At 47.5% G+C, this 16,659-nt stretch overlaps 2 non-coding genes across 2 annotated transcripts; both read left to right on the forward strand.

Moving 5' to 3' along the window:
* Positions 1-3,300: 3,300 nt before the first annotated feature.
* On the forward strand, positions 3,301-3,372 carry trnag-ucc (transfer RNA glycine (anticodon UCC)). The gene has a single exon. It is a non-coding gene; the product is annotated as a tRNA-Gly (tRNA).
* Positions 3,373-9,198: 5,826 nt separating this feature from the next.
* On the forward strand, positions 9,199-9,270 carry trnag-ucc (transfer RNA glycine (anticodon UCC)). The gene has a single exon. It is a non-coding gene; the product is annotated as a tRNA-Gly (tRNA).
* Positions 9,271-16,659: the final 7,389 nt, after the last annotated feature.

Here is a 16,659-nt window from a genome sequence, read left to right on the forward strand (position 1 = left end):
GAAGAGATACCTGTTAGAAAGGAAGATGTGTTGGACATTTTGAACAACTTGAGGATAGACAAGTCCCCCGGGCCTGACGGGATATATCCTAGGATTATGTGGGAAGCAAGAGAGGAAATTGCAGTACCGTTGGCAATGATCTTCTCGTCTTCACTGGCAACGGGGGTGGTACCAGGGGACTGGAGAGTAGCGAATGTTGTGCCCCTGTTCAAAAAAGGGAATAGGGATAACCCCGGGAATTACAAGCCTGTTAGTCTTACTTCTGTGGTAGGCAAAGTAATGGAAAGGGTACTGAGGGATAGGATTTATGAGTATCTGGAAAGACACTGCTTGATTAGGGTCAGCCAGCACGGATTTGTGAAGGGGAGGTCTTGCCTTACAAGTCTTATTGAATTCTTCGAGGAGGTGACCAAGCATGTGGATGAGGGTAGAGCAGTGGATGTAGTGTACATGGATTTTAGTAAGGCATTTGATAAGGTTCCCCATGGTAGGCTTATGCGGAAAGTCAGGAGGCATGGGATAGAGGGAAATTTGGCCAATTGGATAGAAAACTGTCTAACCGGTCGAAGGCAGAGAGTGCTGGTAGATGGTAAATATTCAGCCTGGAGCCCAGTTACAAGTGGAGTTCCGCTGGGATCAGTTCTGGGTCCTCTGCTGTTTGTAATTTTTATTAATGACTTAGATGAGGGAGTCGAAGGGTGGGTCAGTAAATTTGCAGATGATACAAAGATAGGTGGAGTTGTGGATAGTGAGGAGGGCTGTTGTCGGCTGCAGAGGGACTTAGATATGATGCAGAGCTGGGCTGAGGAGTGGCAGATGGAGTTCAACCCTGCCAAGTGTGAGGTTGTCCATTTTGGAAGAACAAATAAGAATGCGGAATACAGGGTTAATGGTAGGGTTCTTAGTCAGGTGGAGGAACAGAGGGATCTTGGGGTCTATGTAGATAGATCTTTGAAGGTTGCCACTCAGGTGGATAGAGTTTGTAAGAAGGCCTATGGAGTATTATCGTTCATTAGCAGAGGGATTGAATTCAAGAGTCGTGAAGTGATGTTGCAGCTGTACAGGACTTTGGTTAGGCCACAGTTGGAGTACTGTGTGCAGTTCTGGTCGCCTCACTTTAGGAAAGATGTGAAAGCTTTGGAGAGGGTGCAGAGAAGATTTACCAGGATGTTGCCAGGAATGGAGAGGAAGTCGTACGAGGATAGGTTGAGAGTTCTCGGCCTTTTCTCGTTGGAACGGCGAAGGATGAGGGGTGACTTGATAGAGGTTTATAAGATGATCAGAGGAATAGATAGAGTAGACAGTCAGAAACTTTTTCCCCGGGTACAACAGAGTGTTACAAGGGGACATAAATTTAAGGTGAAGGGTGGAAGGTATAGGGGAGATGTCAGGGGTGGGTTCTTTACCCAGAGAGTGGTGGGGGCATGGAATGCGCTGCCTGTGGGAGTGGTAGAGTCGGAATCATTGGCGACCTTTAAGCGGCATTTGGATAGGTACATGGATGGGTACTTAATCTAGGTTAGAAGTTCGGCACAACATCGTGGGCCGAAGGGCCTGTTCTGTGCTGTATTGTTCTATGTTCTATGTTCGATGTTCTAATTTTGTAATCCGCATTCAACATGAGATTGGTCTCCAATTTTTGAGTTCCTCCCTCGCCCCCTTCTGCTTGTAGATGAGGGTGATGATGCCTTTCCTCATGGATTCTCTCATGGTACCTGCCTGAAGCATACTGACATACACCTCCAGCAGGCCCTGGCCAATCAAGTCCCACAGAGCAGAATAGAGCTCGACCGGTAAGCCGTCGCTTCCGGGAGTTTTATTCTTTTCGAAGGACTTGAGGGCCTTGGTCAGCTCATCCAGAGATAGCGGCTGATCCAGCCTCTCCCGTGTTCTGTCGTCTAAGACCTCCGTGATAGAGGACAGGAACGACTGGGGAGGCCGAGCTGTCGGTTAGCTTCGCGTCATACAGACTGGCGTAGAAGGATTTACTGATCCTCATGATGTCAGCCTGAGATGATGTTATCGAGCCATCTTCTTCCTTCAGGCTGCTCAGATCGGAGCTCTCTTTGTGCACCTTCTGGAAGAAGAAACGTGAGCACGCCTTGTCATACTCCACTGAGCGGACCCTGGACCGGAAGATTATTTTGGAGGCCTCTGAGGCAATGAGCGAGGCTTGCTGGTCCTTTAACACCTCGAGGTCCTCCGTGACTTCGACCCCCATCGTCTGCAGCAGGTACAGGTTCTGCATACTTTCCTGGAGCTGGGACCAGGGCACCAGGGCAACCCAAGGACTTGGGACCGCTGATAACTAAATTATGACAGCAGTCTCAGCACTCTACACGCCTTGACCTTGGAAAGCCCATCTTGGTTCAGGTTACCTATCTAGGGCAGGGAGGCTTTTGCGTGCACTGCGTTCCCACATCAGTGGAAGCGACCTTCACTAAACAGCTGCGCATGACTACCCCCCTCCTGTGAAGTTAAACATCACACAACACCAGGTTATAGTCCAACAGATTTAATTGGAAGCTCTAGATTTCGGACAACCACCTGATGAAGGAGCAGCGCTCCGAAAGCTAGTGCTTCCAATTAAACCTGTTGGACTATAACCTGGTGTTGTGTGATTTTTAACTTTGTATACCCCAGTCCAACACTGGCATCTCCAAATCATGCCGTCCCGTGAAAACCCCTTACTGCTGACTGACACCTCCCCCTCTTCTACAAAGTCAAAGAGAAAACTGCAAATCGATCAACGGGATCGAACTTCCAATTAATCCATATTCCTCGAGAGGGTTCTGCTTCCGGAACTGTTTCCCGGAATTCCCTCCTCTCCACAATTACTGCAGCATGGCCTCAGTCTAACGGATCCTTTTTTTTGCCCTTTTGTATTCCAAAAACCCTTCCCAAGTTTTAAAACCCGAAAGAACTGCGGATGCAGTAAGTCCGAACCCAAACCCGAAGTCGGTGGTAAAGCTGTATGAAGAGAAATCAGAGTTCACATTCCGGTCAGGTGACCCTTTCTGAGAACTTCACAAGTTTTAATTGTGTGATCGTTCCAGGGTTGCCCTGGGATTTTCCTGCTATTTTTGTTATTGATTGATTTCAGATGATGAGAAATCCGAAATGTGTGTATTAGAAAGTGAGGCGGGGCATAATGAGACCTACCCACTCAGTAAATCTCAGTATTTTATGACTTCTCAATTCTAATGTTTCACTGCAAAATTTCCAACAAAACATCACCGACATTTAGAGTCAAGAACTATTATTGCACATCAGCTGATTTCTAGGCGGATGCGTGCTGTAGCGATGGTGGTATAGTGGTGAGCATAGCTGCCTTCCAAGCAGTTGACCCGGGTTCGATTCCTGGCCATCGCAAGCTGTGAATTTTAAAACCACTCCCCAACCAAAAGAGCCGATACCTTCAGTGGTAATTAAACACTAACATCTGCACATCACACTGAGTCAGCCACACCAACGTTGCCAGATCTCCGGAGTGCAGACACAACTTTGAAGTTGAGGATGCGCCCAGGAGGATTAAGGAGTCAAGTCGATCACGGTTCAAATAAACTGGAGTCATGGCAGAATTCCTTGGTTTTCCATCTTATTTCAAAAGAAATGTTTCCGGATTTCACTCATTTCAACATTACTCTCAGTTTTGTTTTGTGAAACACAGCCTAATATCAAATGAAATGAGGGTGGGCAGTTCACAAATATCCAAACAACGTTATTTCTCATATCGAATCGGTCATGTTATTTTTTTAGGTGCAGGTCAGAAATAGGAGGAATGGAGACCAGCTGCTTTTATATTTCCAGTGTGAGAAAAAGACTCGATAAAACTCTGAGAGATGATAGAAATGACCACACAGTGAGTGAAAGTTTAATCCAGGATAAAGTTAAAAATCACACAACACCAGGTTACAGTCCAACAGCTTTATTTGGAAGCACTAGTTTTAGGAGTGCTCCGAAAGCTAGTTGGACTATAACCTGGTATTGTGTGATTTTTAACTTTGTCCACCCCAGTCCAACACCGCCTCCTTCATGTCATCATCCGAGATAGTCATCATGGATTTGTTAAGGGAAGGTAGTGTCTGATGAACGTGACTGATTTTCTTTGAAGGATAAAGAATGGATGGAGTGTTTGCGATGTAGATCAACCTGATGATAAGAAGGACCATAAGACACAGTATTTATAGCAAAAGGATTACAGTATCATGCAGCTGAAATGATATATTAAACACATTTAGGTTAAACCTTTCATCTTTTATAATGGGTTTGCTAGTTTCCGTTCTTTAATATGAGAATCTCAGAACCTTTTTAAAGTTACGTTCTCGAGATAACTTCAGATTTTCTAACAAGAGGTGCCATCTCAGCTCAGACAATGCATTAAAGGTGTGAGGTTAAAGTCTGTCTGTGTCCCAATCTTGAGTCAGACTGGTTCTAACCTCCCAGTCGGAGAACACTTCAGCGGTCTGGGACTTTCAGTCTCGGACCCCTGGGTGACCATCCTCCAAGGCAGACTATGGGACAGGCAACAATGCAAAGTGGCCAAGCAGAGGCTGATAGTCAAGTTCGGTAGCCATGGGGATGGCTTTAACTGGGACCTTGGGTTCATGTTACACGACACGTGACAACATTGCACTGTATACTATTTCACGTACAAGCACAAGCACACACACACACACACAAAAGTACACTCCTACCGACCCACACACTCATGCATTCTCTCTCTCAAACACAAGCTCTCTCTCATAAACTCACTCATACACTCCCACATTCACAGCCACTCACGCACCCTCTCACATACTAATACCCCAGTACACTCACACACATGCACCTACACACACTCTCACAGACCCGCACATTCCTACATGCACACATGCACCCACACACACAGGCACACACACACAGCCACACCCACACACACAAATGCACCCACACACACACAAACACACCAACACACACATGCACCCACACCCACACAAACACACCCACACACACACAGGCACACACACAAAGACCCACATACACACAGGCACCCACACACACCCACACACACACATACACACCCACACACAGACACACACACACCCACACACCCACAACCACACCCACACACACATGCACCCTCACACACCCACACACACAAACACACCCACACACACACAGGCACCCACACACACCCACACACACACAAACACACCCACACACACACAGGCACCCACACACACCCACACACCACACACACCCACACACCCACAGCCACATCAACACACACATGCACCCACACACACACAAACACACCGACACACACACAGGCACACACACAAAGACCCCCCCCCCCCACACAGACACACAGCCACAACCACACACAGCCACACCCACACCCACACAGACACACCCACACACACACAGACACACACACACACACACACACACACAGGCACATACACAGTGATTCCGGGTTCTCATGACTCTAAGCTGGAGACTATCATTGCCTGCAGACCCGACCTTCCTCTCCCTACCACACCATGAACGTTAACACTTGGTCATGCCCTTACACCGCCGTCTGTGCCCTCCCTTGACCCCGTCCTTTCCATCTTGCCCACCGCCCCTCCATGCCCCTCTACCTCCTTCCGCTGGGTTGCTCTGACAATGTCAATTTCACTTCCTCTGTCAATTTCACCGCACTGCGTTTTCTTTTTCCCCTCACGAACCGGGGTCACCCTACTCTGAGCTTGTTGACCCCACCCCCTCGCTTTGCCCCCCCGGCGAGCGCTTTGTGTTTCGTGGGACCCGCGGGAGGAGCTGTGGACGTTCTGCTTAAACTTGATAACACTGGACTGCTCGGAGACAGGGAGGTCTGCAGATGCTGGAGCCCGAAACATCGATTTCCCTGCTGCCTGACCTGCTGTGCTTTTCCAGCAACACACTCTCAACACTGTTCTGCCACGACCCTGTCTTGGTTCCACACAATCCCATTTATCATTAAGGCGCCACGGCATCCCAAGGACTTGGGACCGCTGGTAACTAAATTATAACAGCGGCCTCAGCACTCTGCACCCCTTGACCTTGGAAAGCCCATCTTGGTTCTGGTTGCCGATCTGGGGCAGGGAGGCTTTTGCGTGCACTGCGTTCCCACATCAGTGGAAGCGACCTTCACTAAACAGCTGCCCATGACTACCCCCTCCTGTGAAGTTAAACATCACACAACACCAGGTTATAGTCCAACAGATTTAATCGGAAGCTCTAGATTTCGGACAACCACCTGATGAAGGAGCAGCGCTCCGAAAGCTAGTGCTTCCAATTAAACCTATTGGACTATATTCTGGATCAGTGGTGCTGGAGGAGCACAGCCGTTCAGGCAGCATCCGTCGAGCAGCGAAATCGACGTTTCGGGCAAAGCCCTTCATCAGGAATAAAGGCAGAGAGCCTGAAGCGTGGAGAGATAAGCTAGGGGAGAGTGGGGGTGGGGAGAAAGTAGCATAGAGTATAATGGGTGAGTGGGGGAGGGGATGAAGGTGATAGGTCAGGGAGGAGAGGGTGGAGTGGATAGGTGGAAAAGCTGCGAGGTAGATCGGACAAGTCCAGACAGGTCAAGGGGACAGTGCGGAGCTGGACGTTTGAAACTAGGATGAGGTGGGGGAAGGGGAAATGAGCTGGAAATGTGTTGCTGGAAAAGCGCATCAGGTCAGGCAGCAGCCAGGGAACAGGAGAATCGACGTTTCGGGCATAAGCCCTTCTTCAGGAATGAGGAAAGTTTGTCCAGCAGGCTAAGATAAAAGGTAGGGAGGAGGGACTTGGGGGAGGGGCGTCGGAAATGTGATAGGTGGAAAGAGGTCAAGGTGAGGGTGATAGGTCAGACTGGGGTGGGGGCGGAGAGGTCGGGAAGAAGATTGCAGGTTAGGAAGGCGGTGCTGAATTCGAGACAGGGTGGGGGGAGGGGAAATGAGGAAACTGGTAAAATCCGAGTTCATCCCTTGTGGTTGGAGGGTTCCTAGGCGGAAGATGAGGCGTTCTTCCTCCAACCGTCGTTTTGTTGTGGTCTGACGATGGAGGAGTCCAAAGACCTGCATATCCTTGGTGGAGTGGGAGGGGGAATTCAAATGTTGAGCTACAGGGTGGTTGGGTTGGTTGGTCCATGTGTCCCAGAGGTGTTCTCTGAAACGCTCTGCAAGTAGGCGGCCTGTCTCCCCAATATAGAGGAGGCCACATCGGGTGCAGAGGATGCAATAGATGATGTGTGTGGAGGTGCAGGTGAATCTGTGGCGGATATGGAAGTTTTCTTTGGGGCCTTGGAAGGAGGTGAGGGGGGAGGTGTGGGCGCAAGTCTTGCACCTCCTGCGGTTGCAGGGGAAGGTGCCGGGAGGGGAAATGAGGAAGCTGTTGAAGTCCACATTGATGCCCTGGGGTTGAAGTGTTCTGAGGCGGAAGATGAGGCATTCTTCCTCCAGGCGACTGGTGGTGAGGGAGCGGCGGTGAAGGAGGCCCAGGACCTCCATATCCTCGGCAGAGTGGGAGGGGGAGTTGAAATGTTGGGCCATGGGGCGGTTTAGTTGATTGGTGCGGGTATTTCGGAGATGTTCCCTAAAGTGCTCTGCTAGGAGGCGCCCAGTCTCCCCAATGTAGAGGAGACCGCATCAGGAGCGACGGATACAATAAATGATATTAGTGGATGTGCAGGTAAAACTTTGATGGATGTGGAAGGCTCCTTTAGGGCCTTGGATAGAGGTGAGGGAGGAGGTGTGGGCACAGGTTTTACAGTTCCTGCGGTGGCAGAGGAAAGTGCCAGGATGGGAGGATGGGTCATAGGGGGGCGTGGACCTGACCAGGTAGTCACGGAGGGAACGGTCTTTGTGGAAGGCGGATGGGGTGGGGAGGGAAATATATTCCTGGTGGTGGGGTCTTTTTGGAGGTGGTGGAAATGTCGGCGGATGATTTGGTTCATGCGGAGGTTTGTAGGGTGGAAGGTGAGCACCAGGGGCATTCTGTCCTTGTTAGGGTTGGAGGGGTGGGGTCTGAGGGCGGAGGTGCGGGATGTGGACGAGATGCATTCGAGGGCATCTTTAACCATGTGGGAAGGGAAATTACGGTCTCTAAAGAAGGAGGCCATCTGGTGTTTTCTATGGTGGAACTGGTCCTCCTGGGAGCAGATCCGGCGGAGGCGGAGGAATTGGGAATACGGGATGGCATTTTTGCAAGAGGTAGGGTGGGAAGAGGTGTAATCCAGGTAGCTGTGGGAGTCGGTGGGTTTCTAAAAAATGTCAGTGTCAAGTCGGTCGTCACTAATGGAGATGGAAAGGTCCAGGAAGGGGAGGGAGGTGTCAGACATGGTCCAGGTAAATTTAAGGTCATGGTGGAATGTGTTGGTGAAGTTGATGAATTGCTCAACCTCCTCGCGGGAGCAGGAGGTGGCGCTAATGCAGTTATCAATGTAGCGGAGGAAGAGGTGGGGAGTGGTGCCGGTGTAATTACGGAAGATCAACTGCTCTACGTAGCCAACAAAGGTGTGTGATGTTTAACTTTGTATACCCCAGTCCAACACTGGCAACTCCAAATCATGCCCTCCCGTGAAAACCCCTTCCTGCTGACTGACACCTCCCCCTCTTCTACAAAGTCAAAGAGAAAACTGCAAATCGATCAATGGGATCGAACTCCCAATTAATCCATATTCCTCGAGAGGGTTCTGCTTCCGGAACTGTTTCCCGGAATTCCCTCCTCTCCACAATTACTGCAGCATGGACTCAGTCTAACAGTTCCTTTTGTTTTTGCCCTTTTGTCTTCCAAAAACCCTTCCCAAGTTTTAAAACCCGAAAGAACTGCGGATGCAGTAAGTCCGAAACCAAACCCGAAGTCGGTGGTAAAGCTGTATGAAGAGAAATCAGAGTTCACGGTCCGGTCAGGTGACCCTTTCTGAGAACTTCACAAGTTTTAATTGTGTGATCGTTCCAGGGTTGCCCTGGGATTTTCGTGCTATTTTTGTTATTGATTGATTTCAGATGATGAGAAATCCGAAATACTGCTTTGTGTGTATTAGAAAGTGAGGTGGGGCATAATGAGACCTACCCACTCAACAAATCTCAGTCTTTTATGACTTGTCAATTCTAATGTTTCACTGCAAAATTTCCAACAAAACATCAACGACATTTAGAGTCAAGAACTATTATTGCACATCAGCTGATTTCTAGGCGACTGCGTGCTGTAGCGATGGTGGTATAGTGGTGAGCATAGCTGCCTTCCAAGCAGTTGACCCGGGTTCGATTCCCGGCCATCGCAAGCTGTGAATTTTAAAACCACTCCCCAACCAAAAGAGCCGAAACCTTCAGTCGTAATTCAGCATTTACATCTGCACATCACACTGAGTCAGCCACACCAACGTTGCCAGACCTCCGGAGTGCAGACACGACATTGAAGTTGAGGACGCGCCCAGGAGGATTAAGGAGTCATGTCGATCACGGTTCAAATAAACTGGAGTCATGGCAGAATTCCTTGGTTTTCCATCTTATTTCAAAAGGAATGTTTCCGGATTTCACTCATTACAACATTACTCTCAGTGTTTTTTGTGAAACACGGCCTATTATCAAATGAAATGTGGGTGGGCAGTTCACAAATATCCAAACAACGTTATTTCTCATATCGAATCGGTCATGTTATTTTTTTAGGTGCAGGTCAGAAATAGGAGGAATGGAGACCAGCTGCTTTTATATTTCCAGTGTGAGAAAAAGACTCGATGAAACACTGAGAGATGATAGAAATGACCACACAGTGAGTGAAAGTTTAATCCAGGATAAAGTTAAAAATCACACAACACCAGGTTACAGTCCAACAGCTTTATTTGGAAGCACTAGTTTTAGGAGTGCTCCGAAAGCTAGTTGGACTATAACCTGGTATTGTGTGATTTTGAACTTTGTCCACCCCAGTCCAACACCGGCTCCTCCACGTCATCATCCGAGATAGTCATCATGGATTTGTTAAGGGAAGGTAGTGTCTGATGAACGTGACTGATTTTCTTTGAAGGATAAAGAATGGATGGAGTGTTTGCGATGTAGATCAACCTGATGATAAGAAGGACCATAAGACACAGTATTTATAGCAAAAGGATTACAGTATCATGCAGCTGAAATGATATATTAAACACATTTAGTTTAAGCCTTTCATCTTTTATAATGGGTTTGCTAGTTTCCGTTCTTTAATATGAGAATCTCAGAACCTTTTTAAAGTTACCTTCTCGAGATAACTTCAGATTTTCTAACAAGAGGTGCCATCTCAGCTCAGACAATGCATTAAAGGTGTGAGGTTAAAGTCTGTCTGTGTCCCAATCTTGAGTCAGACTGGTTCTAGCCTCCCAGTCGGAGAACACTTTAGCGGTCTGGGACTTTCTGTCTCGGACCCCTGGGTGACCATCCTCCAAGGCAGACTATGGGACAGGCAACAATGCAAAGTGGCCAAGCAGAGGCTGATAGTCAAGTTGGAGATGGCTTTAACTGGGACCTTGGGTTCATGTCACACGACACGTGACAACACTGCACTGGATACTATTTCACGTACAAGCACAAGCACACACACACGCACACACACACAAAAGTACACTCCTACCGACCCACAAGCTCATGCATTCTCTCTCTCAAACACAAGCTCTCTCTCATAAACTCACTCATACACTCCCACATTCACAGCCACTCACGCACCCTCTCACATACTAATACCCCAGTACACTCACACACATGCACCTACACACACTCTCACAGACCCGCACACACACCCACACATGCATCCACACACACAGACACACATACACACAGACACACACACAGCCACACACACCAAACACACAGCCACACACACCCACACATGCATCCACACACACAGACACACACACACATACACACAGACACACACACAGCCACACACACCAAACACACAGCCACACACACCCACACATGCACCCACACACACAGGCACACACACACACACACACACACAGTGATTCCGGGTTCTCATGACTCTGAGCTGGAGACTATCATTGCCTGCAGACCCGACCTTCCTCCCCCTACCACACCATGAACGCTAACACTTGGTCATGCCCTTACACAGCCGTCTGTGCCCTCCCTTGACCCCGTCCTTTCCATCTTGCCCACCTCCCCTCTATGCCCCTCTACCTCCTTCCGCTGGGTTGCTCTGACAATGTCAATTTCACTTCCTCTGTCAATTTCACCGCACTGCGTTTTCTTTTTCCCCTCACGAACCGGGATCACCCTACTCTGTGCTTGTTGACCCCACCCCCTCGCTTTGCCCTCCCGGCGAGCGCTTTGTGTTTCGTTGGACCCGCGGGAGAAGCTGCCCGAAGCCCCCGTCAATACCTGAGCGGATGACACTGTTCTGCTCGGAGACAGGGAGGTCTGCAGATGCTAGAGCTCGAAACATCGATTTCCCTGCTGACTGACCTGCTGTGCTTTTCCAGCAACACACTCTCAACACTGTTCTGCCAAGTTTCTGAGAACATCACAAGGTTTAATTGTGTGATCGTTCCAGAGTGGCCCTGAGATTTTCTTGGTATTATTGTTCTTGATTGATTTCAGATCATGAGAAATCCGAAATGCTGCTTTGTGTGTTTATTAAAGCGTGAGGCGGGGCATAATGAGACCTACCCACTCAGTAAAACTTAATTTTACTACTTCGCTGCAAAATTTCCCAAAAACAACAACGAAATTTAGACTCAAGAACTATTATTGCACATCAGCTGATTTGTAGGGGGCAGCCTACTGTTGCGATGGTGGTATCGTGGTGAACATAGCTACTGTCCAAGCAGTTGACCCGGGGTTGATTCCCGGCCATCGCAAGCTGTGAACATTAAACCACTCAACAATAAAAAACAAAAAGAGCCGTTATATTCAGTGGTAATTAAACACTTCCATCTGCACATCACATTGAGTCTGCCAGACCTCTGCAGTGCAACCACAACTTTGAAGTTGTGGATGCGCCCAGGCGGTTTAAGGAGTCAAGCGATACCCGGTTCAAATAAACTGGAGTCAGGGCAGCATTCCTTGGTTTTTCACTTTATTTCAAAAGAAATGTTTCCGGATTTCACTCCTTTCGACATTACTCTCAGTTTTTTTGTGGGCGGGCAGTTCACAAATATCCAAAGAACGTTATTAATTATATCGAATCGGTAATTTTATTTTTAAAATTGAAATGTACAGCAATCTGATTGTGTCGAGCACAGACAGAATCTGTTTGCTCACTTCATTCACCCTGACAGACTCTTGAGTATTTCTGTAGGTTGGTTGCAATTCCCACTTGTGGCCAGTAGTGGTCTCTAACTTGTGGAACAATGAAGTTCCCAGTTCAGAGAGAAGGAGAGAACAGACAATAATTGTTGCCCTTGTGTTGGACGGTGCAGGTCAGAAACAAAAGACTACACCATGTTCTTCGCAGACTGCAACACATTATTGATGAGGATGCGCATTTCACCAAGACCTTCCCTCTACCTCCGCTGCTCACCTTTAGATAGCCACCAAACCTTAAACAGATCATTGTTCACAGCAAACTGCCCAGCCTTCAGGACCACATTGACCATGACACCATATAACCCTGTCAGGGCAGCTGCTGCAAGATGTGTCAGAGTGTCAACACAGATACCACCATTGCACGTGGGGACACACCCACCCTGTATGCGGCAGGTACTTGGCCAACATTGTCTATCTCATAAGCTGCAGGCAAGGATACCCTGAGGCATGGGACATTAGTGAGACCGAGCAGATGCTACAACACTGCACAACAATCACCGCACAACAATGGCAGGTGTTTTCCCTCCCATTCGGAGAACACTTCAGCGGTCCAGGACATTCGGTTTCGGACATTTGGGTGACCATTCTCCCATTGTTGGGGCAGGCAACAATGGAAAGCTGAACAGAGGCTGATAGTCACATTTGGCACCCATGGGAATGGCGTCAACTGGGACTTTGGGTTCAAGTCACACTACAGGTGATGCCACTGCACTTTCAACTCTCTCACATATACGCACAAACACACATGCACAAAACCACACTCCTACAGACCCACACACTCCTATAAGATCCACACACTCCTATGAGACCCACACATTGCTACAGGCCCACACACTCCTATAAGACCCACACACGCATGCAGACCCTCTGTCATGCACAAGCTGCCTCTCATAAGCTCACATACGCCCCTCATACTCACACCCACTCACACAGTCACTCACACACATGCATCTACACACTCTCTCACAGACACTCACATCCTTACATACACACACTTACACACATAGGTTTGTGGGGTGAATTTGTACTTGCAGAATTATATTTATTTTGCTCAAAAACTGTATAAATCCATGCAAGATTCTGTACATTGGGACACAGTCAGACTTTAACCTCACACCTTCGTGTATTATCTGAGTTGGGATGGCACCTATTGTTAAAGATATCTTAAGAATGTAATTCTAAAAATGTTCTGAAAGAATTGAAACTAGCATCATCATATGAAAGAATTGAAACTAGCATCATCATTCTAAAAGATTGAAGATTAATTTAAATTTGTTTAATATTACGTTCCATGACACTGCAATCCTGTTGCTATGAATTCTGTGTTTTATAATTCTGCTCCACAACCACCTGGTTTAAAGCAGAGCTTTGAAAACTAGTGCCTCCGAATCAACCTGTTGGACTATACCCCGGTGTCGCGTGATTTTTAACGTTGTCCCCGCAGTCCAACATTGCCACCTCTAAATCATGGTTTCGAGGGATATGTCCAAATGCTGGCAAATGGGAAATGTTCAAGCACATGCAGGTGGTTCAAGTTGAGTCAGGCAGCATCCTAGTAAATCTCCTTTGCACCCTCTCTAAAGCACACCCTTCCTATAATGAGATGACCAGAACTAAACACAATGTTCCAAGTGTGGTCTAACCAGGGCTTTATGGAACTGCTCTTAACCTCAATCCCCCTGCTCATGAAAGTCAACACCCCATACACCTTCTTAACAACCCTATTAACTTGGGTGGCAACTTTGAAGGATCTGTGGATGTGAACCCCAAATCGCTCTGTTCCTTCACACTGCCTTTAACCCTGTAATCTGCATTCCAATTCGACCTTCCAAACTGAATCACTTCACACTTTTCCAGGTTGAACTTCATCTGCCATTTCCCAGCCCAGTTCTGCATCCTGTCAATGTCCCATTGCAATCTACAACAACCATTATCCACGCTCCACCAACCTTCATGTCATCAGCAAACTTACTAACCCACCCTTCCACTGCCTCACCCAAGTCACTTAGAAAAATCACAAACAGCAGAACGGATCCCTGCAGAACAATACTGGTCACTGAGCTTCAGGCTGAATATCTTCCATCTACGATCACTCTCTGTTTTCTATGGGCCTTCCAGTTCTGAATCCAGACAGCCAAATGTCCCTGTATCCCATACCTCCTTACTTTCTGAATGAGCATCCCATGGGGAATATTTTCAAATGCTCTGTTAAAATCACACATCCACTGCTCTTCCTTCATCAATTTGTCTTAATATCATAAGACATGTAGACATAGGAGTGGAAGTAAGGCTATTCGGCCCATTGAGTCCACGCCACCATCCAATCATTATTGATGGACATTTTAACTCCACTTACCCGCAATCTCCCTGTAGCCCTTAATTCCTTGCGAGATCAAGAATATATCAGTCTCTGCCTTGAAGACATTTAACGTTCCGGCCTGCACTGTGCTCCTTGGCAATGAATTCCACAGGCCCACCACTCTCTGGCTGAAGAAATACTCCTCATTTCTATTCTAAATTGCCCCCCTCTAATTCTAAGGATGTGCCCATGAGTCCTAATCTCCCCGCCTAACGGAAACAAATTCCCAGTGTCCACTGTTTCTAAGCCATGCATCATCTTATAACCCTCTCACAGGCTTATACCCCATCACACTCACACACGTACTTTCCCAAGCTCACACACGTGCATGCACACACTCTCTCTCACATGCACTCACACCCACACGCACACACTCATACACACGCACTCACTCTCTCTCTCCTGCACATCTAAGTTTAAAGGGTGAATTTGTAATTTTCTCTTTTACTTTGTAAAAGAGATGGAGGGTCGGAGTCACAGCTGGGTAATTTCCAATGTTTTAGAATTATAATATCATACAGCATGGAAACAGATCTTTGGGTCCAACCAGACCACACTGACCATGTTCCCAAACTCAAATTGAACCACCCGCATGTGCTTGAACATTTCCCATTTGCCAGCATTTGGTCATATCCCTCTAAACCTTTCCAACTCATGATTCAGAGGTGGCGGTGTTGGACTGGGGTGGACAACGTTAAATATCACACTGTTGGGTATAGTCCAACAGGTTTTCAAAGTTCTGCTTCTACATCAGGTGGTTGTGGAGCAGAATTATAAAACACAGGATTCATTGCAACAGGATTGCAGTGTCATGGAATGTAATATTTATCAATTTAGATTAATCTTTCATCGTTTAGAATGATGATGTTCATTTCAATTCTTTCATATATAAATCCCAGAACATTTTTAAAATTACATTCTCAAGATATCTTTAAAAATAGGTGCCATCCCAACTCAGATAATACATGAAGGTGTGAGGTTAAAGTCTGACTGTGTCCCAATGTACAGAATCTTACATGGATTTATACAGTTTTTGAACAAAATAAAACTTAATTCTGCAAGTACAATTTCACCCCACAAACTTATGTATGTGTGTGTGTGTGTGTGCAAGGGAGACACTGTGCATGTGCATGTATATGAGTGTCTGTGAGAGAGTGTGTGTAGATGCATGAGTGTGAGTGACTGGGCATAAGTGTGTAAGAGGGTGCGTGAGTGGGTGGGAGTGTGAGGGGTGTATGTGTGAGCTTATGAGAGGCAGCTTGTGTATGACAGAGGGTCTGCATGAGTGTGTGGGTCTTATAGGAGTGTGTGGGTCTTAAAGGAGTGTATGGGTCTGTAGGAGTGTGTTTTTGTGCGTGTGTGTTTGTGCGTATATGTGAGAGGGTGGAAAGTGCAGTGGCGTCACCTGTAGTGTGACTTGAACCCAAAGTCCCAGTTGAGACCATTCCCATGGGTGTCAAATGTGACTATCAGCCTCTGTTCAGCTTTCCCTTGTTGATTGCCCCAACAATGGGAGAATGGTCACCCAAATGTCCGAAACCGAATGTCCTGCACCGCTGAAGTGTTCTCCGAATGGGAGGGAAAACCCCTGCCATTGTTGTGCGGTGATTGTTGTGCGGTGTCGTAGCATCTGCTCGGTCTCACTAATGTCCCATGGCTCAGGGTATCCTTGCCTGCAGCTTATGAGATAGACAATGTTGGCCAAGTACCTGCCACATACAGGGTGGGTGTTTCCCCACGTGCAATGGTGGTATCTGTGTTGACACTCTGACACATCTTGCAGCAGCTGCCCTGACAGGGTTATATAGTGTCATGGTCAATGTGATCCTGAAGGCTGGGCAGTTTGCTGTGAACAATGATCTGTTTAAGGTTTGGTGGCTATCTAAAGGTGAGCAGTGGAGGCAGAGGGAAGGTCTTGGTGAAATGCGCATCCTCATCGATAATGTGTTGCCGTCTGCGAAGAACATGGTGTAGTCTTTTGTTTCTGACCTGCACCGTCCAACACAAGGGCAACAATTA

Source organism: Chiloscyllium plagiosum, unplaced genomic scaffold (assembly GCF_037043375.1).
Source record: "Chiloscyllium plagiosum isolate Xiang-an unplaced genomic scaffold, Cpla_swu_hap1 HiC_scaffold_12, whole genome shotgun sequence".
NCBI classification, from domain to species: domain Eukaryota; kingdom Metazoa; phylum Chordata; class Chondrichthyes; order Orectolobiformes; family Hemiscylliidae; genus Chiloscyllium; species Chiloscyllium plagiosum.